This window comes from Xiphias gladius, chromosome 23 (genome assembly GCF_016859285.1).
Source record: "Xiphias gladius isolate SHS-SW01 ecotype Sanya breed wild chromosome 23, ASM1685928v1, whole genome shotgun sequence".
Taxonomy (NCBI): domain Eukaryota; kingdom Metazoa; phylum Chordata; class Actinopteri; order Istiophoriformes; family Xiphiidae; genus Xiphias; species Xiphias gladius.
In genome coordinates, this window is record NC_053422.1 from 28215562 (window position 1) to 28240913 (window position 25352).

Here is a 25352-nt window from a genome sequence, read left to right on the forward strand (position 1 = left end):
ATTACATTGCAACCAGTGACTTTAGACATTTAGACTAGAGGACAGAATCAATAGATAGAATAAAAATTATTGTGTATACAGTGTAATTTATTGACTCAAGACACTGGACTTCTTTGTAATACTATGTTACTATGTTTTTTTATATGAGTTGTAAATGTTTAGAATGAGGACATTGTGTGCTAGATCCTAGGGTTTATGTTGTGGTTAACTACTTGAGATTAGCTGAGGTTAACTAAGTGTGGGGTTGGACTTGGAGTCTTGTCTTGGGTTTGATTTCTAAAGAATAATATTCTTTAGCCACATTTAGCTTGCAATCTTCCACTTCACAAATTCAAAATGCACAAATACAAAAATACAGTTATCCCACAATTACCGACACTCCCACCACAGCTCAGATTGTCGCTCCAGTTCTCCTGTTTTCTTCCATCTACGCTAATGTATTTCAGCTGTTTTCAACTGTTAATAATGTACATTGCATTGTACTTTTGGGGCATGGAGTACAAGATAGTAGGTAGTTAACAGTAGCAAATAGTAAACAATTGTTAGACACATCAATATTTCATACTCATCATTCTAAAATCAAACAGTATCGAAACTGAGCTATCATCAGCATCAGTTAAGAGCTAGTCAGATATTTTGCTTTAATTTTCACACATGACTTAGTAGCAGTTTGACATTGCTGCAGGTGATTACTATGTATCAGTCATAAGTAAACTTGATCACTTTTAAGTTTAATGATGATTATTTTTTCTGTAATTATTTATTAATTTTAAGTATACCAGTAGCAATTATCTCTGTTTTGTAATCAAAGCTTAGATGTACTCTGAAACTGAGCATTGAGTTTAATTATTGAAAAAATCTTAACTAAAGGTCCATTTGCAACTTAGCCCAATAAACGTCTGAAAAATACCAGTAAAGTGGACCATCATTTAAGGTTTTTCTGTATTTGAAGTTGACTTTTCACTAAAATATAAAATATTTGTCCGTGGCCGTTCATATTGTTTATAATTATATTTGTAGAAGTATTTAGTAGTTGAGAGAATATAGGAAAAGGAGACAGAACAAGAGATTGTTGTCTTCAGCAGTTGATGCAGCTGGAGTGGTGAGCTGCTGTAAATGAGACTCAAAAAGAAACGTTTCATTTTCTTAAGAAATATTAAGTATGTCAGTGGTGTTCACTGAAAGCGGTCATATATTGTGCAGCTCACACTGACATGCTTATCTCTTGTCCTCCTCTTTGTCCTCTCTCTATCCTCTTCTCAGTCTCATCACTCTGCCCTCATTAGGGCACCAACACCTGAATAATACTGTATGTCCTTACAGTTAACAACTCTCTTCTTCAGAGATCACATAATAAGAATCATCACTTCTATATCTGAGGTTATTATTTTTCTGTGCCTAAGGGCAAGTTTTTCAAGAAACTGCTGTGGGCAGACATTAGTATTAAACTAACTAACATATGCCTGTGGCATTATATAAGAAGAGGCTGTAAGCTTTGTACAGGAGCTATCAATAATGTAGTCTCACAGGCGACTCTGAGCACATATAATAGTTTCTGCTGAGTTTTTCATTATTGCTTAGCTTTTGAGGAATTTACACAACATACAGTACCGCAGCATACAATGAGATGATTCAGCCATTACTGAACAGGGGATGGGTTTCAAATGCCTTCAAAGTTCAGTAATTATTGTGGGTTTCAGCCACACATTACATCACTTATTCAATGAAAATCAGGACACTGATGAGTCAATGACACGTACAGTAGCTCACAACAGTGTTGTCCCATTAACATACTGCGTTTCCCTTTAGTTAGAAAAGCTGAAGTATCAAAAGTCATGTAAAAATAGACCCAGTAGTACATACTGCTTAACATATGGAGCTGGAACCAATGCTTACATTTGCTTTTCAAGGGACTATTTTCCATTTAAAAAAAAGCAACCATAAATATTTTTTCACTGCTAGCTAACATAGTTTTTACCCTTGCAATTACTATAGCTGTGTCTCTGAAAAGGATCACTTGTAAGTGTATGTATGAAGAACATCGCTTCCTGTCATAGGTCATGTGGACACAGGACAAATGGATACAGTTTTTCAAAATGGCACCCCATTCATTCTAATGAAAGTACCTCACCAGGCACATACACAGGAAAAGTTACTCAGGCTTCCTCAGGCCTCTGTTTTCGGCCTGTAGAGAATGCTCATGAGAGTCCTTCTCTGGCTAATCCAACTGACTTCCGTGTGACTCCCCACTTGTGAAATAATTTTTATTCACTCTATTATAAAGAGTAATTCTGGATTGTTTGAGGCCCTACAATTTATTCTGTTAAACTCGCTGTATTATGTCATTATGCTAAACACACCCTCTACTTTAAGCTAGAACCTACTCTACGTGGCTATGCAATGATGAGGTTTGGCAACAAGCTATAGCATTTGGTACAGGTTGTTGGCAGACTCAAATGTAGCCCTTAACAGTGCTACAGCCCACTCAAAGTACAGAGCACTGATGTGCCTGGGTGTCAGACCAGTGGCAGCCACTCACTGTCTGAAAGCACCTAAAACCCTCAGAGGTCAGGTCTTCTCAGCTTGTTGGTAGAGGCCACACAGATTTCGTTGTTTCCATTTATTTCACTGACCCTGGCCCTAACAACCAGAAGTTTCGGGGCTCGGCTTCTAGACATGGATTTGAGGAAGTCTGTGTTGCATTTAGCTAAGGTTTGGTGAGTGCAGTCCTGCTTAGGGATGTACATAATGAGAACAAATATATAAAGACAAGCCAGTATAGAAATGTATATCATGACATATTAATGTATATCATATGTCATTCACACCAGCTAAATCAGCTCCTGAACACCCACTCACATGACAGATATCTCACTCTATACATACAGTATACTGTATATTTGCCAGCCATGGTTGCAAAAGTGAAATACACCACACATCACCACAGCTATTAACCACCAGTCATTCATTTTAAGATGATTCATGGACTCTTAACTGACTTTAACTCTACTCACAATCTGCGGCTTTATTTTTCCATGTCGAATGTCTCAAATGTCTTTCTCATTGGCCAGTTTAAAACACCTTTTCCTCTATGGGAGATCACTATTAGCAAATGAGGTGCTAAACTGCTAAAAGTGAAATTTTGGGCTTAGGTGGAAGATGAAAGTAAAAATCTTCACTTTTCTACAAATTAAGAAAGTTCCAGAGGTTTTTTAAGTTAGTTAAGAGCAGATTCTAGATGAGTGCAGTACAGGTCTGACACATGTTCTGGGGTGATTGTACAAAATATCATTGGTCATGATGACTAATACATTATCTGAAGTAATATGTGTGATTCCAAAAAGGGTCATTTTAGCCTAGTAATAGCAATTGATTTGAACCTTCCTCTTTTTTGTAATTATTAGGGGTGTAATCGCCAATAAAGCTGCACTGTCTGCAGTAGTCACTGTGGTACTACATTGTGACTATTATCTTTTTTCTCTGATGTTCCTCATCTGCCAGAGCAGAATTTCTTTCGTGCTCCAGTCTGATTATCTTGGTTTTTCCATTTCAGCCATTTTCCAATTATTTTATCCTTATTTATTGTTTGTAATATAAATAAACACATCACTAAATACAATGTAAGTGCTCTGATTGTCTATTCCTTTTCAGAACATACACGTGATTAAGCAAGAAATGACTTGAGAGCTGCTCTTAAATGGTACTTTTACATTTTGTTGTAAGTAGGAATACGAAGTTCTCTCACTTGCAGTAAATAATTATTTTTGCCTCAGTTGGCTGTTGGCATTCTTGTCTGTCATGTCAGCAACCCTACAACATACTGTATACTGGTAAAAATACAACACAGAAAAGAATACTAAGTGAATGTTGAGGCAAGGAGTGTGTTATTTATTAAATGTTTTGTTGAATTAGCCAATAAAAGCCTATTAGTCATTTATTTTGTTATTTTTTCAGGGAGACTGCCATGGAAACTCTTTCTTTTCATCAGAGACCTGAGCCAACGAGGCCAAAGAGTGACGATGGATCTCTGGGCCCATTTAAGCTCATTCAGCTACATTCAGCACCTTTACTGTTTGCTGTTTCCTCTGTACTGTGCCCTGAGATGCTTTATAAGCCATTATATTTTCATTGTGACCAAAAAAGGCCATCTCCCTGACTGGCTTTTTTTATTTCACACAGCTAAAACTAGAGGCAAGAGACAGAGTTAGTGTTAGAGAAATGGCTCTGGAGACATAAGGCAAACAAACATGAGATAACAATGAGAGCGACAGTGAGATGCTTCTGGGGAAGAAAATGAGGAAAAACAAGAAGAGGAGGAGTAGGAGGAGTAGGAGGAGGGAGAATAGAAGAAAGAGAAAGAATAGAAGAAAGAGAGTTAAGCCAGATTGAGAGTGTCTGCCTCGGGTGGTACTAGTCACCCTGAATTATAAGTGGTATCTCACTTTCCAAGCCAAAACACACAACCACAGTATAATACCCATGATGCATTTCCACTGGCAGGCCACTCCGTTGTCCCCTGGGTTAGCCCTCGCCACTAATCTCTGTCCTCCGCTTTCCTTCTCCACCATCCCACTATATCCATCTTTTCAGTCCCTCAAGTGAAGGATTTTGCGAACTTTGCCCTCCTTTGCTCTCTCCATCTTCCTCGCTCTGGTCAGGGGCGCTTGCTCTGTGTCACAGTGAGCTGCAATCTCCTCAGAAATAGCTCTTTCCCTCTTTTCAACCGTCCCTCTATATCTTTCTCTCACTCTCTCTATGAAAAGAAAATATTCCAGCCAACATCTCTGAACTCTTTCCATGCTCAGCTGTCCCAGTTTCTTTTGTAGCTAGCTTTTCACATTTTGTTCTCTTTCATATTATGCTGCTGTTGCTTTAATCCTTTCTATCTTTTTTCCAGTGTGTTTGCTTTTTCTTTACTACAAGATCTACTTACCTCAAATACTGCCCCAGTTGATGAGCATCCTCCATCTCTTCCTGCAGTGTCAAAGGCCAGCATGCACATTAAATAAACCAGCTGTCTTCACCCAACTTCACAAATTGTGGCTGAAACAGAGGATAAAATGCCACTGTTACTGGGATGCATGATTCATCCTCTTTGTACTAATGAAACTCTGGTGTTGCGGGGAATCTCCTGAAAATACATATGAGTTCAATTAAAGGGCCTTCTGTGTCTGAACCATAACATAAAAACTGGTAACTGGTTTTAATGTTGTGGCTAATCAGTGTAGTTCTGCATTGGAACCTCTAATATTTAGATGAAGTAGAAAAATAAGGTGCGAGGGAGGTAAGGTGTAAAGGAGTAAATAGGCTACACCTGTTATTTCATGTGTAAATATAAGATCGTAAATTTTCTTTTCAGCACCGCATCACTGTGTTCAAAACTGGTCTGTTGAGTTTTTGACCACTAGTAGCACTATGGAGTAAATGAGTTCCCGTTTTGTTTGCTCTCATGCAAATACACAAGGATGGACATGCACACATGTGATGCTAATGCACACTATTCTAGTGATCTAAAGGTGGTGATAACACCCCAAGAAATGCAACAATGCATCAACAAAGGCATGGAAAAAGATGATTGATAGCAAGTAAACATGGAAGTAAAAAATGCAGATTTCAAACTTTTCAAAATTAGCTTTAGCAAAGATATGCGTTCAACATGTTTGTCAGGCCTCAAGGATACACAAAGCATTTTGGTGAGGAACACTATATGTAAACATAGCTTTTGCTTGTTTACAAGAAAATTCCACAGGGCAGCTTTAAATGATTTGATTATTTGAGTTTTAATTATTCATAACTTAATTTACCTGCAAATGTTGAAAGCTGAACCTAATAAGATTTGAGAAGGAATTTAAGAACATTTGATAAGCATATCCCAATACTGGATTCAGATTCAATAAAATGCCATCTAACCCCAATTTTAGTTATAATTTCAATCAACACATGGGATTTCCTGCAACTGTTGCATATAGGGATTTTGGATAGCGGATAGACTATAGCATGTAGTTAGGTGAACAGGCACAGAAAAAGTGTATCTGCTATGCTATGCAGTTCACTACGACAGCTGCAAAGATTTCTATGGGGCTGCTTTCTCTGTTTACTTTAGGTCAGGATCCAAAACAGGTGTTCAAGGCTCATCTAGTCAGACTACAGCTTTATGTGCCAAAATACACTGAGAAAAAGAGTCTAATTCCATGTTGTCTGTTGCAGGAGATTTGCAGCTTACCTCCTGAAAAAAATGCATGATTTAGTGAATTAAACTCAAAATAAATATGGCAGAAATATGTATTCTTCATTTTCATTTCCTGTCATCTTGTGACCCCTCAGATTTATTCTGTATTCCCTTGCAGGAAATGTAACTCTGAACATTAAAAAGATATTTAAAGGGTCACTCCAGAAGTTTAGTTCTAATTCCATAATGTTTGGGTTTTCTCAATACACAATGGATCTTACATTTCCCATAATACTAATGATACCTTTTATTTTTATTAATAATAACTTTTTCAGCCCTTCACTGCCTCCTTAATACCCACATCTTTCACACTCCCCACCCCCACCTCCAAATACTCACATCTTTCAGTCCCAAGGTGTGATAACCCTGATTAAATCACAACGCCATTATCAGGGTTATTTTTTTCCAAACTTTAGAAAGCTCCTCCAGAAAGCTCAATACAACTGTTTTGACCGGCTGAGTAGCATTTCTTGTGACGGGTAAACTGAACTTCATGTGTACAATCAGTGCCACTTTAAAAATGTTTGGTTTTTTTTGTTTGTTTTTATTTTGTTTTCTCCATGTTGTCATATTGGCTTTCAATTCACTGTTAAACAGTATAAATGCTGCTTTAAAATGAGTTTAAATACACTCGTAGCAGGTCAGGAGGCAAAGGCATTTTCTAATAATTAGTTCATCAGATGCTTAACAAAAAATGGAAGATTTAAAAAAAATTTTGTTCGTTTTCTATATCTACTTTTCTACATAGAGTACATTCTATATTTTTCAGCACTGTATTTACCTCTGCAGTAATCTCATTAGTCTCTATATGAACCTGCTGTGCTATTACTGCCTCAACAAAGGAGCCATATTATAAGCAACAGCCCTGATTATTCCTGCTTTCTCTTCTTCCTGCACCTTAACCTAGACCAACATTATTGAATCTGGCCAGATCCATAAGGAATGAACACAGAGGAAAAGGGAGTACTCATCATCTCACCAAACACACACACTCCTTCCCTCTCCTTCTCTCGTTCATCATGTTGCAAGAGAGGAAAATTGAATCATGTGCATCTTGCGATCGACTGCCAGGGAGCTTATGTCTGCTTCGAAATATTCACTTCTGACAAGACCTCATCTGTTTCCCATTTTCAGTCTGTGGAAATATTTCTCTCCATGCTGTTCACTTATATACTAATGTGTTTCCATCACCGCTCTGGGCCTATGCAGACACACACAGGGACAGAGAGAGTGGGAGAGCTAAATTCCATAGAAAGTCATCTGGGAAAAGCCAAGTTTCTGGATGCTTTATCTTTTTCAGATTCACTGTGAACTAATATGCATTGTACAAAAATGAGAAGAAATCTGGCAGAAGCAATTCTCAGATTTAGCTGTGTGAAGTGCTTAATGCAGCAATTCCATTAGAGAAAGCACACCTCTTGTCTTATAAAATAATATTTGCATAATTATGTAAAAATGGAGACATCCTGCTCCGTTGCAATAACGAGGAAGACTTTTCAGGGAGGAATTAGTCCTTACAGCCTCTAAGATGTGTATGCACACTTACACACTGGGCTGAAAACCTGTGGCCTGTTAAGACTCCTGTAGTACACACACATACGCAAACACATACAGTATGTGTGTATGAGTGTGTGCAATTTCATATGTCCTGCCTCACATTTGCATTCCTGGCTTTAAAAGAAAAACAGTCTTGGAGTAGCCCCAACACACCTCTGCTGCTCACCACAACAAGGCAACACTTCCTGTTTGATCTCTGTGTCTGAGATCAGTAAACTCTAACAACTATAACTACTGTTATAAAAGTGGATCAATGTTTTTAGCATCACCACAGACAACAGTTTTTACTGGTGGGGCTTTCCACATTAAAGGAAAAGCTCAACATTTTGGAAAATACACTTTTTTGCTTTCTTTCAATATGATGTCCATGTCTTAGGTATGGAATCCGGACGTGATTAGCCGAGATTAGCATAAAAACTGGAAGCAGGGGATAACTGTTAGCCTGGCCCTGTCAAAACAAAACAAAACAAAACAAAAGGAAAAAAAAAAAAAAAAAAACGCAGTTTGTGATTTTAAGGGGGGTTACTTTATGGAACTATTTCTTGACAAACCACAGTTTGTCCATATGCCCAGCACTTCTGTGCAGCATCTCCAGTTACCATGTGGGTTTGCCAGATATGGTCAGTGACTACAGGTTTTGGTTTTGGGCTATGTATTGGACTCCAGGAAGCTACAAAAGGTCACATTGGCCAGCTGTAGTTCCAACATGTAACTCCCTATTAAACCAAAAATTATAATTTATGAAGAGATTAAACAGGAGTAAATGAGATACACTATGTTAATTAGTGGTTTTAAACGGTGTTGGTAGGTGTGTTTTTGAACTTTGGATATAGCCAGGTTAGCTTTTTCCCACGGTTTCTTGTTTGAGCTAGGCAAAACACATCAAAACCTTTCTTTCTCAAAGCATAATTTCACCTCCCATCATTATAACCCCCTCCTGTGCCTTGTATGGTAAATCTAAAACAGGATTATTTCTTCTGAATCAGAGAGGGTTGCAGAGGCTCCAGATGTCTGTCATAGATACCACTGGATCTAATCCAAGCCTCCTTAAATATGTGCCTACTTACACATCAGAGCTACAAGTCTAAAGGGCCTACACAGATTTGGAGTGGACAAAACAAGGCTGCTTGTGTTTTGGTTTGGTTTATATATATATACACATTAAAAGATATTTATTTATTTATGGATTTATTTATAGGTTATTAAAATGGTTTTACTGGTCTGGCCTACTTGAGATCAGATGTGGGTGTATGTGGCTCATGAATTGAAATGAGTTTGACACTCGTGATCTAGACTATATTAACAATATCTGCTCAGTTCTGTTTCCTTTTTAGGGTAAGTTGTGGGAATCACCAGACACAGAGTCAAAAAAAGAAGGGTCAAAATTGATTCAGAAGGGGCTGAGATATCTTATACCGGCTTGTACTGGTCAGCTCCAAAAACTCTGGGTCCTACATTTCTCGTTGTGAAACCAGTATCTTTTCATTAGACCCACTCTGCCTGGTCTTTCAAACTTTATGTCTCCAGTTTGTACACCAGCTTTAAATATTATCAGCCAATTAAATGGGTGTTATCAGTTGTCATTGGGAACATAGTCGGCTCAGTAGGCCATTATGATTTACCGGACCTTCGCCATCATGGTTACTGTAATAAACAAAGAGCGTATAGAGTTTAGGCAGAAAAAAAACTTGGTTAGGTTTAGGCAAAAAAAGTGTTTGGTTATGTTTAGGGTAGTTTGGATTTAAATTACTACTTACTATAGTAACAACACTAACTACTGGTTTGAAACGGGAAATGAACACCTGTCTCCCATTTGAAATTAGGAGCATCTTCATACAGGACTTTGTCCCTCTTTATATGACATCACTAATTTCACTTTACTTTTGCTTCATAATCATAGCCTTAGTCATAATCACTAAGGCTATAACCTCTAGCAGCCTACATTATGTCCCTGCTCTCAGACTGAACCAAACTGTGGGGAACCACCAAGTGGGAAAGGCAGTCACCACTGTGGTCCACCGCTGAGGTGTTTGCAACTGAATTAAGGAAGGTGTTCGATTACACAGTTTCAGGCCAGGAGGCGGTGAGGGGGCTGCTAAACCTGCGACAGGGTAAAATTTCCACAGAAAGTAAGTGGAACTCTCCCTCTCTGTATGATGCCTTTTATCATGGCTTGTCTAAAAATATCACAGAGGAACCACCTGCTCAAAAATTACCCAGCGAGCAAGATCCTCTCGTTGAACGGATTATACTTATTAATAATCATATGAGAGAGAGAAAGAGGGAGATATTCCATTCCAAAGTTCCTGATGCACATATCGGCTCTTCTTCTGTCACCGCAGAGCGTGTGAAACAGCCACACACCCTGCCCTTGAGCGCCCCCAAAGACTCAGAGCCTCTGAGGTCATCTTTGGAGGAAACCGTCAACATCACATGGAGAATCGCAACAAATTGTCCAACATGGACACTCATCGCTTCTTCTTCCAGTAAAAGGAGGGGCTCCCCAGTAATCCAGAGGCCACTGGTCGGCCAGGCCCGACGCGCTGAATTGCCCTCCCTCCATGCAATGTTACTCGTGGATGGACAAACACACAGCGTGTCCGTCTTCATCGACCCAGGGGCAGACACCAACTTTCTGGATTCCCAGAGTGTTCCTTGCCTCAGTCACCCACCACGAAGGGCCTTTGCGCCTCAGCATGTCAGGTAACCATCATGAGACTCTGTAATTTCACTTAGTTCCTGCCCCTCAACCTCCAATAATTCTTGGTTACCCATGACTAGTCAAACACAATCCACATTCAGATATAAAGGAGGTCTTTAACCGATCCCATGCCACATCCCTGCCTCCTCGACGACCCTATGACTGCACCGTAGACCTCCTTCCTGACACGTCTCCCCCAAGGGTCGGTTGTTCTCCTTGGCAGCTCCAGAGATGCAGGCCATGGAAAAATACATCAGTTAGTCTCTGGCAGCCAGGATCATTTGTCCTTCTGTGAAAGTAAAACAGCATGAAGCATGAAGGGATTATTGTTTATTCACTTTTAAGTGTTTTTGCTTCTCTGTATGTTTTTGTAACTGTGTTGCTCCAAAAACACCACATGCTTGCTGTTCAAACATTCTCAGAGCATTCCTGAGAAGGGGCCCTAGATCTGATATCGTTTCTCAGTGATCTAGTTGCTTGTGGTCTCCTGAGGTTACCATAAAGGGCAATGTAGAAGTTGAGCGTGACTCTTTCTAGGGTCTGGCAGTTTTCCATTGGATGACTATAAGCATCAAAGAGCCAATCATGTGTGAATTCTCTTTTTGCTGAAACACTATAAATAATGATATTCTAATGATGTTGTAATCCTTCTGAGAGGCATATCTTTCTGACTTCTGACTCCTCTAAGGTATTGTCTCCTATAAATTGTACAATATAGTATATCTTTTATTTTTCAACCCATCAGTGTCTTGTGAGTTATTTCAGGAGCTCTGGGTGTTTTACAAGCAATTTCTGCCACACTTCGTCCCCGGCAGGAGTAGGGTTCTTTTTATTGAACAAGGAGGATAAGACCCTCCATCCCTGCATCGATTATCAAGGACTCAACAACATCACATTGAAATACAGGTACCCCACCCCCCTCATCTCATCCACCTTTGAACTGCCCCAAGGTGCCACTATTTTCACCAAACTGGATCTTAGAAATGCTTATCATTTGGTCTGTATTCGGGGATGATTGGGGTTGGTTTAACACCCCCAGTAGTGGCCATTATGAATACTAAGTCATATCCTTTGGGCTGACGAACGCCCCTACAGTCTTCCAAACCCTAGTGAATGATGAATGAATGAGGACATGCAATCAAATTTCTCTTTGTCTACCTACTCTTTTCCAGATCACTCCAAGAGCACGTGGGACACGTAAGCAGGGTCCTACAGAGTCTCCGGGAGAACAACGCTTCGTGAAAACACAGTTGTGTTAGTGTGAATTTCAAGTCCAAGAAGTTCAAGAAGATTTCCATTCTTGGGGTTTTCACTCAAAAAGGGAAACATTTAGATGGAGTCAGCCAAGGTCCAAGCAGTCACAGAATGGCCATAGACCATGTAACTTCAGCTTTTCCTAGGATTCGTCAATTTCTACAGACACTTCATCCAGAATTGGAGCTCCGTGGCTGCCCCCTCACAGTCCTTACCTCCTTTAAGAGCCCCTTCTCCTGGTCTCCCTCTGCAAGGGCAGCATTTCAGGATGACGCTTCACCGCTAAACCCATTCTCACTCTCACAGATCCCTCCTGGCAGCAACTGGGAGCTGTTGGTTCGAAGGTCAAAACTCATAGTAAAAATATAGAATATATATGCTCCGCAAAACTGTTGAAGCCTGCCAAGCTCGTGGGCTTTCTTTTTACCCGCTTTCGTTACACTCTTCGTTACCGCCCAAGTTCCATGAATGTCAAACCTGATGCCCTCTCTCTCTAGCTTCAGAATTGGTAGATTGCAGATAAAACCTTGAGGTTTTCTAGAAAAGCGGATTGTGAAAGAACCATTTGGTTTTCTAGAACTCAGGATTGCGGCATTGGGTTTGGGTTTTTGTTTGCTTAAACCTGTAGATTGCAAATACAGCCTTGAGGTTTTTCTCGAACCTGTATAAGGTTTTTATGTATATTTTTATACTATTTTTTTTTTCTAGGATGATTAAAGAGAAACTCAACTTATTTGCCACTTGTATCATTGTCATTTACACTGTATTTGTTAATAGACATTGCCATGATGAGATAGATAAGGTAGACCTCTGTGTACCAAGTCTAATAATTAGAATATATATCAAAGGAACTTTTAGCAATATGCTTCCAATAGTCAGTATTTTAGTTCATGTTACACTTTGTTTAAATAGAAAAACAAAATAATATTAATATAATTATAAAATTCCCAACTAATATCAATGCAGTCTTTTATGCTCTTGTGCTCCTGTTGCCTTTGGCAGGAATTGTTCAGGTTTCATAGTTTTTATGATCTATCATACAACCAAAAGACATTTAGGGTGTTTTAGACTCTGAGGTTTTAAAATAAACATTGATAGCATATGTTACCAATACAGGAGGAATTCACCTTGTACCTTGTAGGATCCACAGGGAATTGAGAAATGCTTTCTACCTGTCTCACAGGCACATGCAAAAGCAGCGATACACAATTCATTCAATCAAACATTGGACAATGTAATTGGTTACATGCATGCAAACAGAACGATCTAGTAGACACTCACTAGATCAGATATGAATCAATATGTTTCACTCCCAGCAAATGGGGAGATTTAGTCAATGGTGACACAACAAAAAACTCATGTAAATATTAGAGTAACAAAGAGTAAAATGAGATGACATCCACAGTGATGTGTAGCTGCTAAATCATCAGGACCTACGCAATGCTTTAAGATGTGTCATTTCAAAATTTTGGTTTAATGAGCACATCTGTAAACACCAGGTACACATAATATATATATATATATATATATATATATATATATATATATATATATATATATATAGTTTTTGCCTTTTAATAATGTAGATTGCTAAGTTAGGCATGAGTACACCTGACCCACTCTCAGGTCCTAGCATCCTAGCAAGTATCATTACCTACAAACCACATAATCATGTTGCTATTATTTTGACTGGACAATTGATACATTTAAATGTAATATTCCAGCCGCGCTGCGTATAACAATATTTTGGGAAAAACTATTTAGCTATCTTTCTGAGAAACAACAACATGATATATTGTGACATAACAAATAATGATTTTTGTCGGTCTTATGTGTTATGTGTTATATAGCCTAGTATAAAGAAAGCTCTCAGTTTTTATCCAAAGCTAGGCTAACCATATCCTGACTCAAGCTCTGTACATAATGCGCAGACATGAGACTGATATTGATCTTCCCACAGTCTCAGAAAGAAAGCAAATAAATGTATGTTTAAAAAATGGTCTATTACTTTCAAGTTCTAACCCTAGTTGGATGGTATGACAGGGTTTCAGGGCCACACTTAGGGAAAAAAAAATCTGAGACTCTCTCTATCCCCCCTCTTTTTCTCTCTCTCTCTCTCTCTCTCTTTCTCCCTCAACCCAGCCGGTCGGGGCAGACAGTCGCCCACCATGAGCCAGGTTCTGTTCAAGGTTTCTAACTGTTAAAAGGGAGTTTTTGAAAAGACTGTGCAACTCTATTCTGAAGAAAAGATGTGTTGACTGATGTTTGTTGCATGGCCTGAGACAAACAGCAGGTGCGAGAAGCAAGGTCAGGCTGCCATTGACTTTCCTCTAGCCTGTTTTGGTAGTTGCAGATTTTATTCTTGTAATATTGCGATTTTTTTTTCTTGAAATATTATGACTTTATTTTCATTAAATTATGCCTTTATTTTCGTAATATTCCAACCTTATTCTCTAAATCTCAGAATGTCTGTATCCTCAATGTGGCCCTAATGGTGCCCTACAGTGTATGCTTGTGTGTTGTTATTGTTTTTTTTTAACTCAGATGGTATAGTTGTGTTTTTTCTGACCGTGGTTTTAGTTTGTGCAATTATACAGTTACCTTAGGGGGTGAGAAAGACAGGGACAGAGAACAGACAGACAGGGAAGAGGGCTAATTAGAGATGGCGTAAAACAAAATAAAGGACAACTGAAGGTGTTACAAGCAAAATGTGTGCAGACAGAATGATGGAGGATGTTGGAGTGAATAAAAATATGAAGGTTAAACCAAAACACAGTAAAGGAGTACTCTGTGGATGCAAACCAACACACTTTCTATCAGCAACAACACAGAGCAGTTGTTCAATGTCAGCCCAGACTACAACAAAACAGTATTCTGCCATATTGAAATACTAATGGCAATTAGACCATGGAAGCTCATTTTTGACCTTTGAGAACAGTGTATGTAACCAGATAATCTCAGGTCAATTTGCTATCTTTGTGTAACTTTAAACCACATCTCACAGTCTTCATCAGCAAATAGAGCTGACTCAAATGTCATCATTTGAACTCAGTATGGATCAGATATGAACGTCCCCATTGATCTTTCTTTGGTCCTCCACAGTCTCCTGGTAAATAACATTGGACCTCTTCCTAGCGGATGCTGTGATGGTTTTGTAATAATTTGTCTTTATTCATCTGTTGTGGCTGAAAGTTTGGACCAGATTCAGAATGCCACTCCAGCGTGAACTAAATAAATTTCAAATCCAGCTTTCAACTAACAGCAGCACTTAAAATGTTTGCATTTTGTCATTACGACTCTATGCTGCCAATGTAGTAATGACAGTCTTTTGAACAAGTTTAAATGTAATGCTGTGGCTTCATTGGCTAAATTACAAATACACTGCATGCATAAATTGATTGAACAAGAAAATCATATCAAAATGTATTCAAAATCTTGCATAGGGATTATAATCCAACAGGTGCAGCAGCCTCTCACAACATTTCACTAAAAAAAAAATTACCAGGCCATTCCTGAAATCCCACAAATATCAGGTAGAATACTTTGTAGCATTGTGCTAATTTGCTGCTTGGACTGTCATCTCCGTTACATCTGTGTAGCAGTCTGTTTAAACTGTGTCATACTGGAGGTCAGAGTGTCTGCAGCTTTCATTCCAACTGAGCTCTCCCGCAGTGAATACTACGGATTAACAAGACTAAAACTCGAAAAAAATTATCAAATCTGAGAGATGGGTTGCTCTGGTCTTTAGATCAGTGGTGAATAAAAGAGAGGCACTACTCTCCATCACTGATTGTTCCGTGATCCCAACATTTCCTCCACATTAGCAGCTCCTCTCCATAAATCTACTTATGATACAAAGTCTAGACAAATACATGCACATTAGATAATATCTTTATTAGACGCTAACACAATAAAAGAAGATCTCTTTTCTTATTTGAGAACTTTTATCGTCTGTAGATTTCTTCATGTTGTCACAACATGTGTGTTGTAATGGGGAGCTGATGTAACAGTAAAACAAGGAAAACGGAAGAAGTGAGAAGCTGTTGAACTCTTCTGCTCACTTTCAGCTGCATCCTGCTGGCGTCTAGCAAGCTGGAGAAGGAGGGGAGGAAAACACTCAAAAGCACGTGTGTGTCAAAGTGGCGTGCATGGTGAAACAGCACACACACACACACACGCAGTAAGACTGTTTAATTATCTAGGAATGAAATGAACTGCGAGAGCTGGCTGTGAGGTGTGACTGTGTGACTGTGTGCATAAGTGCGCATATATGTGGATGTGCATCTGTGTGTAAGTTGTTATTAGACAGCACGAGTGAGCAGTCGGTTATGTAGAAACAGAAGAGTCAAGCGGTAATTCCTCTCCTCATGAATCATTCATGAGCATTTCCATGTGTATGTGTGTCTTCGTGGCCACCTAGCATGGGAGCAGCTCTGGCTGTGGATCCTAAAACCACAGCAGAGGGAGTTTGTCAAGTTGGCAGCTCCTGCCATCTCCTTCAATTAAAACAAACAAAGAAATGAAAAAACGTGTGGGCCATTTTCATTGAGATCACCATAACCCACTGCTGCTCTGGCTTCACATCACACCATCAACTTCCATTATCCTCCGAAAGCATTGTTATCATTATCATTCGTATTCTTACTCTTCTTATTATTCTCTTATTTTCCCTTTCCTGTTACTTATTGATATGTGCATTATATAATATATATATATATATATATATATATATATTTTATTTATCTATATAAATGACATTGTCTTTTCTTACATTCGTACATCTAAAAGGTAGTAGGAAATGTGTCTACCCTAAAGAAGTGAGCCTTGATGCGAACCAAAATGTATCAGGTACACTTCTCCAAATTATCAGGCCTTTTAGGAGTTTCGATCTTGCCACATTGAAAAAAATACAAGTTCCATGAATTCCAGCAGCATTTTCCAAATCCCTGCATTTTTCACACCACAAACGGGCTAGGGGCGGGATCCTCATGACCAACAAGACCAACTAAAACTCTCCAACTGCTATTTTTAAAAATTTGGAAATGTTCAAAATTAATATCAAAATGTTTGGATGACAATGTAGGCTCACAAAGCCAGGAGCAACACTGGTAAAGAGATGATGTAGTTTGGCACTAGTGCTGCTACGAAAGTAGAAAAGTATACAGACGAATACAGTAAAACAATATGTGGCTCTCCAGCTCTTGAAAAAGCAAACCTGTTCTTGAAGGTTTGCAAGTTAAACCAACTCCAAACCGGCACTAGCACCAGTCTATAACTAGCACCTAGGTTCATGTTTATGGAAAGGGGCCAATAGAGGGGTAGATGAAATCCTTTCAGTATGTTCAAAGACTCAGCCAGTCACGCTCACAACATGATTTTGAAGATTACTTTTTTACAGCATTTTCATAAAAGCATTTATTGCCAACAGGCTATTGCTCTAGATCTATATATAACATCTCTATCAAATTTGAGTGCCACAGGAGATACATCTGGAGGTAGTGGTGGTTGGAAGAGGGAGACAGGAAGAAGTGAAATTTTCAATCAACCTACTTTGAACAGGCTTCTAAGTGTTTTTTTTATTTTCGGTTGGAGGAGACGTGGAGTAGCTCTGTGCGCTAACACTGTGTGTCTATTCCAATTTAGTTGCCTGTTATCAAGCAGGATCATCACACACCCACTCCTCGTTTCTGCGTTGGGATTAAAACAGCCGTTTCCTTGCCACTGTCAGCCTACATGGTGGATTAAGACCACAGCAAACCCCAGGTTGTTGCTCTCTTCTCCTCTTTTAATTTCTCTCGCTCTTATACTAAAGCAGCTTTCTTCTCTCCTAAATGAGCCTCTTCAAGAGGATGAGCACAGCTTATAGTTGAAAATCTAAATTTTAGCGATTAAGGCCACTTGATGGATATCACATCACTGTCATCAGCTTGTGCTATGTAGTACCTCTGACCCTGAAATGTCAATTTGTACTGCATTTCATTTCTGGATTTTAAGTGTCAAAGGTGTAAAAGAGTGGCCATGTGTTTAGACATTGTCAACGTGTATATGATCAGTGCACATGGGTGCTACTGTGTCAAACTTGGTTTGCCAGCACTTGGTTAATAGGTTTGATTTACAGAGGTACTCTGGACTTACTGCAAGTGGAATCAATGCTAAGCATATCAGCTCTCCAAACAGAAGAAAAGGGCAGGCAGAGCCAGAGAAAACAGGCTTATTTACAGTAAGGCATTAGTAGATGATTACCTAGCTGCTGACCTGAAACCACTTAAGAGCCATTAATGCCAGCTGGGCAGGAGACAGAACAAATGAGAGGTCACGAAGCAACTTTTAAATGAGTGCAGTCAGGCGTAATATAGGAGTTATTCGGTGCTGCTTGCTAATGACAAGATATTCTTGCTGGTCAATAGCAGCTTTATATTGAAGCCCATTTGAGCCAAGTGAAGAAAAAAAAATTTATCAAAAGTTAGGAAGGATAAAATAAAAATATTCATTGTTAGTCAAAACTACGATAAATTAATAAATAAAAATTATGAGATACATAATTTTGAGTTTGTAACAAAAAATTGTGACAAAATCTTGTCACAATATCAGATCATTTGTAACCATGGCTCCAGAGGTGGCAATGTAATTCGGTCAAATGGTCAAATGGGTCCAGATGGATATATCTCAACAATGATTTCATGGATTGCCATGAAATGTTGTGTAAACAGCATGGACCCCAGAGAATAATTCCTAGTGACTTTGGTAATCCCTTTCTACACACATTCAAGTTCTGATCAGGATGAAATGTAAGAACTTTGGTGATCCATTAACTTTTTATCTAATGCCATCTTCTGCTCAAAATCTGTTTGCCCAGTACTTTAGATGACATTCCCATCAGCTTTAGCTTTACTGTGTTTCTTGCTAATTAGAACATGTTAGCACGCCAACCCACCAAACTAATATGGTGATCATGGTAAAGATTACACCTGCTTAAAATGAGCATCTCAGCTTTGTCACTGTGAGCATGTTAGCATCACGGACTTGTACAGCATCACAGAGCCCCCAGCATGAATGTTATCTCTTAAGTCTTGCTACCTACTATCTCATAATTTATCAACTCAAACTTTTGACTCAGTATCTCATGATTACTAAATCAAATGTTAACTTACTATCTAATTATGTTGACTTCATATCTCAAAATTGAGTGTCTCAAAATATTTACTTAGTTTCTCAGCATTTTGACCTAGTAACTTATTACGTAATAATACCAAATTCTGAACTACTATCTAGTAGTTTAACTTTGTAACTTACAACTTAATATTTCAAAATTTTGACTATTTTGAGTTTTATTTAATATCTTATCATTTTGACTTAGTATCTCATAATTTTGTATGTCATATTTTTGAGTTAGTATCTGAAGATGTTGACTTAGTAAGTTAAAATTTTTAATAACCATGAATATTTTGTATCTTTATCATGCCTAACTTGTTAGGTAACTTTTTTTTCTTGGCAGTAATAGCCATTTTCAGTGTAGGATACACAACATTGGAATTTTTAGTAGTCTCATTATTATCCCTTGAATTCTGAATGGAAAGGCTTTTAGTAAAGTGCAACTTCCTGCCTGCATCACGGAGACTAATAGAGTCACTTGTACCAATGTTGGGAAGCAGCCTCTATAGGTTTTCCCACTTCAGACAAGCTTTAAAACAATGTTATATATATGATGTGGTTAAACTCAAAGCTTTTATTAATAAGTGAATGAAAAGGTACCAATGTGCATCAAAACGTATTCAAATATGCACCGGCATCAGCAAGCGTCTGTGTCTCAGCCTGCATGAATACAAGACTGATCTGGAGGGATTTTATTCATATAACAGAAAGCAAAGCGAAGACCAATTCTGCATGTTCTATTAAGGAGAAAAAAATACAACTCAGACTTGCGCCTCAGGTTTACCCTGTGTTGGTCATTCCACTTATCAGTTATGATAATGTATTACTCCCCAAGGTAATTCCTGAGATCTGGGAGCAAGCAATCAGACAGGTTTTACACTCGCAATCTAGTTTTATTATCGACCCCACTTATTTGGATGTGAAATCGAAAGTAAGCACACTTCAACCAGTCATTAACTCATCTTGCAAATATGCAAATTTGTCACGTTTAACACATTTCATATGTTTATCAAATGTGGGACATCACTTCACATGTGATTATTTCACATTTCACACACATCTTGTGGTTTTCAAATACACCCATCAGCCACAGCATCAAAACCAGTAAGTGGTTTTAATGCTGTGGCTGAATGGTGTACATATCTGGAGATTTACAAGAGTTAAATGTGGTCAATGTTTCTTTGCATGGGTGAGGATGGAAACGTGGAGTAAGATGAATAAAATGACTAAGGCAACGGGAAGTAGGGGTGAGAGAGAGAGAAGAAATGATGTGGTTAACAGGAATGCCAGAGAAACAACATTTTTTTAAGTCATAGTCATCTTTACTTCAAGTAAATGGAGTGCGTCTCCATAAGCCCCGAGCGCTGCTCAAAAGCATGGTGAAACCTAGAAAGCCAGCTTTGAGTGTGCCTCAGAGAAACGTAAAGCATAATCTACTTTCCCTCACTCTCCCTCCCCCTGAAGCATAACAAAGAGCCTGGGAAGAGTGTTTGTGATGCTAATTCTGCAGGAATAAATATGCAACACAGGATTCAGACGCTTTAAGAGAGAAGAAAAGATGAAGAGTGGTGATGGCAAAAAGAAATGGTGCTTTTGGGGGCCGCAAGGAGGGAGTAAACTAATCCTTTAACATAGCCCGCATATCCACTGTACAGAAGAAATGGGAAATTACAACATTCTGCTGATGAAAAAGGAGAAAAGGTTGAATAGAATGAACAGCAGCCAATCTAAGGTGTTAAAGCATTACCTGGAGATGGGGCAGTGGCTTAGTTTTGCTACCCTGTGTGAGATGGATGACTCTGGTTTCACTGGAAACAATGCACATGTGAAAATCTACGTAATCCCGCAGGACATCTCAGAAATACCTCCACACTCATCAGTCAGTGTGTTACAAGGAAAAGCCATAACAGTGTGGGGCAAAGTATTTAACATGCCAACACTAGGGCTAAACAATTTGAGGAATTTTGACTGATATTGAGAACAAATTCTATAAATTCAGCTATTGGCCTGAATTTGTGGTCTATATGGTATTAAAAAAATAGCTATAATAGTTGTTGCCTTATGGGAATAATAACTGCTGGTGAGTTACACCCTGGGAATGTTTTATTTTGGACTAACAACCCTAATGACATTCTTGTCAACTCTGTAGCTGCCCCCTTAGTATATAAAAAATGGAAATTCATGCCTCCAAAAGCTAAAAAGAAACATTTTCCTCTCAACGTTAAACCGACTCCAAAACAAACTGCATGCTCACTGAACTCCTCTTGCTTCATGTCAACCAGCAACAGGTGACACAACAGCTGTGTGAAGGTCACAAGCACGTGCCAGAGTTTTTGGCTGTTTGGTTTTCTCCACACACCATGCACAGTTGATCACTCACAGATATACTACACAAGTAAAATACAGTCCGTTTAAATCACAGCATCACTGATACACATGATAACTAAAATGGCTCTCAGTAGAGTGCATGCCTTGGCCAAGCGTAAAGGCCCTATCTCACAGTTTTAAGGAAAGATCGGCACCAAAATTGAATGGGTTCTTCCCTCCACCAACTTTGATGCAAATTGGTTTAGTAATTTTTGCATAATGCTGCTGAAAAATAAATATTTAAAACCAGTCATCGGTTTTAATGTTGTGGCTGAATGGTGTATACAGTGGCGTGAAAAAGTTTGGGCACCCACGGTCAAAATTTCTGTTACTGTGAATAGCTATGCGATTAGAAGAGGACCTGATTTCCGAAAGGCATAAAGTTAAAGATGACACATTTCTTTAATATTTTAAGCAAGATTACTGTTTTATTTCAAAATAACAAAAACGGAAAAGGTCCTGAAACAAAAGTTTGGGCACCCTGCATGGTCAGTACTTAGTAACACCACCTCTGGCAAGTATCAGTGCTTGTAAAAACTTTTTATAGCAGCTAAGAGTCTTTCAGTTCTTATTTGTGGTATTTTCACCAATTCTTCCTTCCTAAAGGCTTCTAGTTCTTTGAGATCCACAGATTGTAGTTTCCACAGATTTTTGATGATGTTTACATCAGGGGACCGCGAGGGCCATGGCAAAACCTTCAGTTTGCACCTCTTGCGGTAGTCCACAGTGGATTTATATGTTTAGGATCATTATCCTGTTGTATAAGGCATCCTTTTTTAATCTCCAGCTTTTTTACAGATTGTGTGATGTTTGCTTCCAGTATTTGCTGGTATTTAATTGGATCCATTCTTTCTTCCACAAGTGAAATGTTCCCTGTGCCACTAGCTGCAACACAAGCCCAAAGCATGATCCACTCCCATGCTTAATGTTGGAGATGTGCAGCTAATTGCAGGCAAGAACTTCTATTTTAACTCCATCAGTCCTCAGGACTTGTTTAAAAATTCATCAGGCTTGTTTAGATTTTCCTTTGCAAATGTTTGACGCTGAATTCTGTGGTGAGGATGCAGGAAAGGTTTTCTTCTAATGACTATTCCATGAGGGTCATATTTGTGCAGGTGTCGCTGCACAGTAGAACAGTTCACCACTGCTCCAGAGTCTGCTAAATCTTCCTGAAGGTATTATGCAGTCGAACGGGGGTTTTGATTTGTTTTTCTAGCAATCCTACGAGCAGTTCTCTCTGAAAGTTTTCTTGGTCTTCCAGACCTCAACCCGACCCCCACCATTCCTGTTAACTGCCATTTCTTAATTACTTTACGAACTGAGGAAACAGCTACATGAAAACACTTTGCTATCTTCTTGTAGCCTTCTGCTTTGTGGGCATCAATTATTTTAATTCTCAGAGCGCTAGGCAGCTGCTTAGAGGAACCAATGGCTGCTGATTGTTGGGACACGGTTTGAGGAGTCAGATCATTTATAAAGCTTTGAAATTTGCATCAATTGGCCTTTCGTAACAATGATTGTGAACAAGCCCTAGCCCCAACTACCTAATTAAGGTCTGAGACCTTGGTAAAAGTTATCTTTTGTATGGTGCTCCTTTCCTTTATTTCACTCAAAACAAAAATAATACACTAATCTTGTTTAAAATGTTGAAAAGAATGTTTCATCTTTAACTTGATGTCTCATCTACTCATTTGACTATTTAAAGTAACAGAAATTTTGACCAGGGGTGCCCAGGGGTGTATTTGTAATTGTACCTTTTCGTTTCATCCATATTCATAATATCCACCCACACTCTTTTCTAATACCATTTAGGAACTCTTTAGCTGTAGTGTCTACTGTCTCAAAACCTAAAAACAATCTATTCTACTCTGTCCTGTCAGTCCTGCTGATTTTATATTAATATCTAAAGTAGCCACAACCCCTCCACTTGCCCACTTGCCCATGGACCCACCTCACTACTCAAAGACTTTTAAGATAACTGTCTACAGCCACACTAAATTTGTAGACAGTTGTGATAATAGCTAGTGAAACCAACTGCAGCCAGCATACACTGTCACCTAAAACTCTTCAAGACAGTATTAATAATGTAATAATTAAAATTGTGGCACTAGAAATTTGAAAATCAATTTTCCCCTCTCAAATCGCAATTTCAGTTTACAAATAAGATTAATCGCTCAGCACTAATATACAGTACACAAATGTTAAGTATATACATATTAGAAATAAAACGTTTGGAAGCGATCCTCATTTGAAATCCCATCAAAACACTATCAAAACATTTTGGCTTGGCTTCTTGCTCTTCAAGGGAAGGAAAAATGACAAATGGGTCTGAACTGGGACCAGCATCAAGAGGGATGAGATTTAAACCTAATTTAAATAACCCAGATCTAAGATGATACACTGCAGAGCCCAGAGAGGTGATAGCCCAATCCATCAAATGAGTAGAAGGGAGGGGGAGGGTTAAGGAGGACAGAATAGGGCGAAGAGATGAAAGACGGAGGGAGAGGGGATCAAGATGAGAGGGAATGGGAGTTTGTAGAGGTGAACGCGAGGATCCAGAGCAAAGATGAGAGGAGAGTGAGGTGGGTGACGGAGATAGCAGCTCCGGCGGTGAGAAGATTAAAGCCACTTCCATACGGCATTGGCCCCATTAATGTTTAACAAAACGCCAAAGAAGGGAAAAAATCATCTCCCCCTCCTGTGATCCCTTTCAACCCCTCTCAGGGCCACACATGGAAACGTGGCAAGAAGACACTGCGGATGAAATATTTACAAAAGGAAATAATTTGTTTATATCCCTGACATGAATAATTGTGATTAATGTTTTATTCATGCTGTATTGTTTATTGCCTCCAATCTGAGAAGAATAGGCCGCCTTTTGAACGTCGACTGAGACAGCCAATTATGGAAGTGTGTTCCTTTTGTGTTGCAGTATGTTTGAGAGGGAGGCTTTTGTGACATGTCTTTCAAAGAAACAAGGAGCCCTCATTTCTTCTGCCAGAGCGGGGGGTAGTGTCACTGTCTCTCCTAATTGGCTGACACTGAGCCTTCATGATAGGTGGGGAGTGCTGAGGAGGTTGAGAAGAAGAAAACAGAGGGATGAAGGTAGGGGAGAGAGACCCGAAGGTACAAAGGGAGGTGGTAAAGACAGTGCAAACTGTTTTTACTGAGGCGTGCTGATCACACTTCAATTTAACTGTGTTCACTAGCAAAAATGCATACAGCAAGCATGCGTATTTTTATGGAAGTTAGTTCACAGAAGTCCTAGTTGTAGGTACATATGTGCATACAATACATGCATTTTAACACAGTGTGATGCAAAAGATTCCAAACTCAGTGGACGAGCAATGTGATAATTAGATACAGATAGCCCAATTCTGAGGTTGAAGGAAATATTGGTTAGTTTACTCATATAACACACACAAACACACACTCACACAAACACACACACACACACACACACACACACACACACACACACACACACACACACACACACAAAACATATCTTTTCACTTTTCCCAACTCAGCTTGATGGAATTTTAATTGTGCTGCGGTGGAAAAAAGTTCATTTGAAAAACTCAACAGTAGGGCTGTATAAAACGTATGTCTGTAGCATCAAACAAAAAAAACATCAACACCAAAAGCTGGCACTGAATTCTGGTAAGATTTTGTAATTTTGTTTACTTATTCTTTGATGATGTTGACATGAATGCTTTTTACACGTTGGAAAGTGGTAATTACGATAAATCCTGTATAGCATAAATACAAAGTTACTGTGATTGCTGTGGTGGAAGGGGTATTCGGACCTTTTGCTTAAAGGGGCTACAGGTCTCTTGGCTGATTAGACTTCTCAGGTCAAAAATGAGTGGAGCTATGATTAAATATAAGTGGTACTATAAACTAACAATTTCTTTTGCAAGTAAACTCTTAACTTCCACAGTAACTACAGCTGTCAAACAAATCTATTGGAGAAAATAGTACCGTAGTTCCCTCTGAAATGTAGTGGAGTAGAAGTATAAAACATAAAAGCATAAAATGGATATTCAAGGAAGGCAAAAGTATCTTGTAAAAGAACATTAAAACCGATAA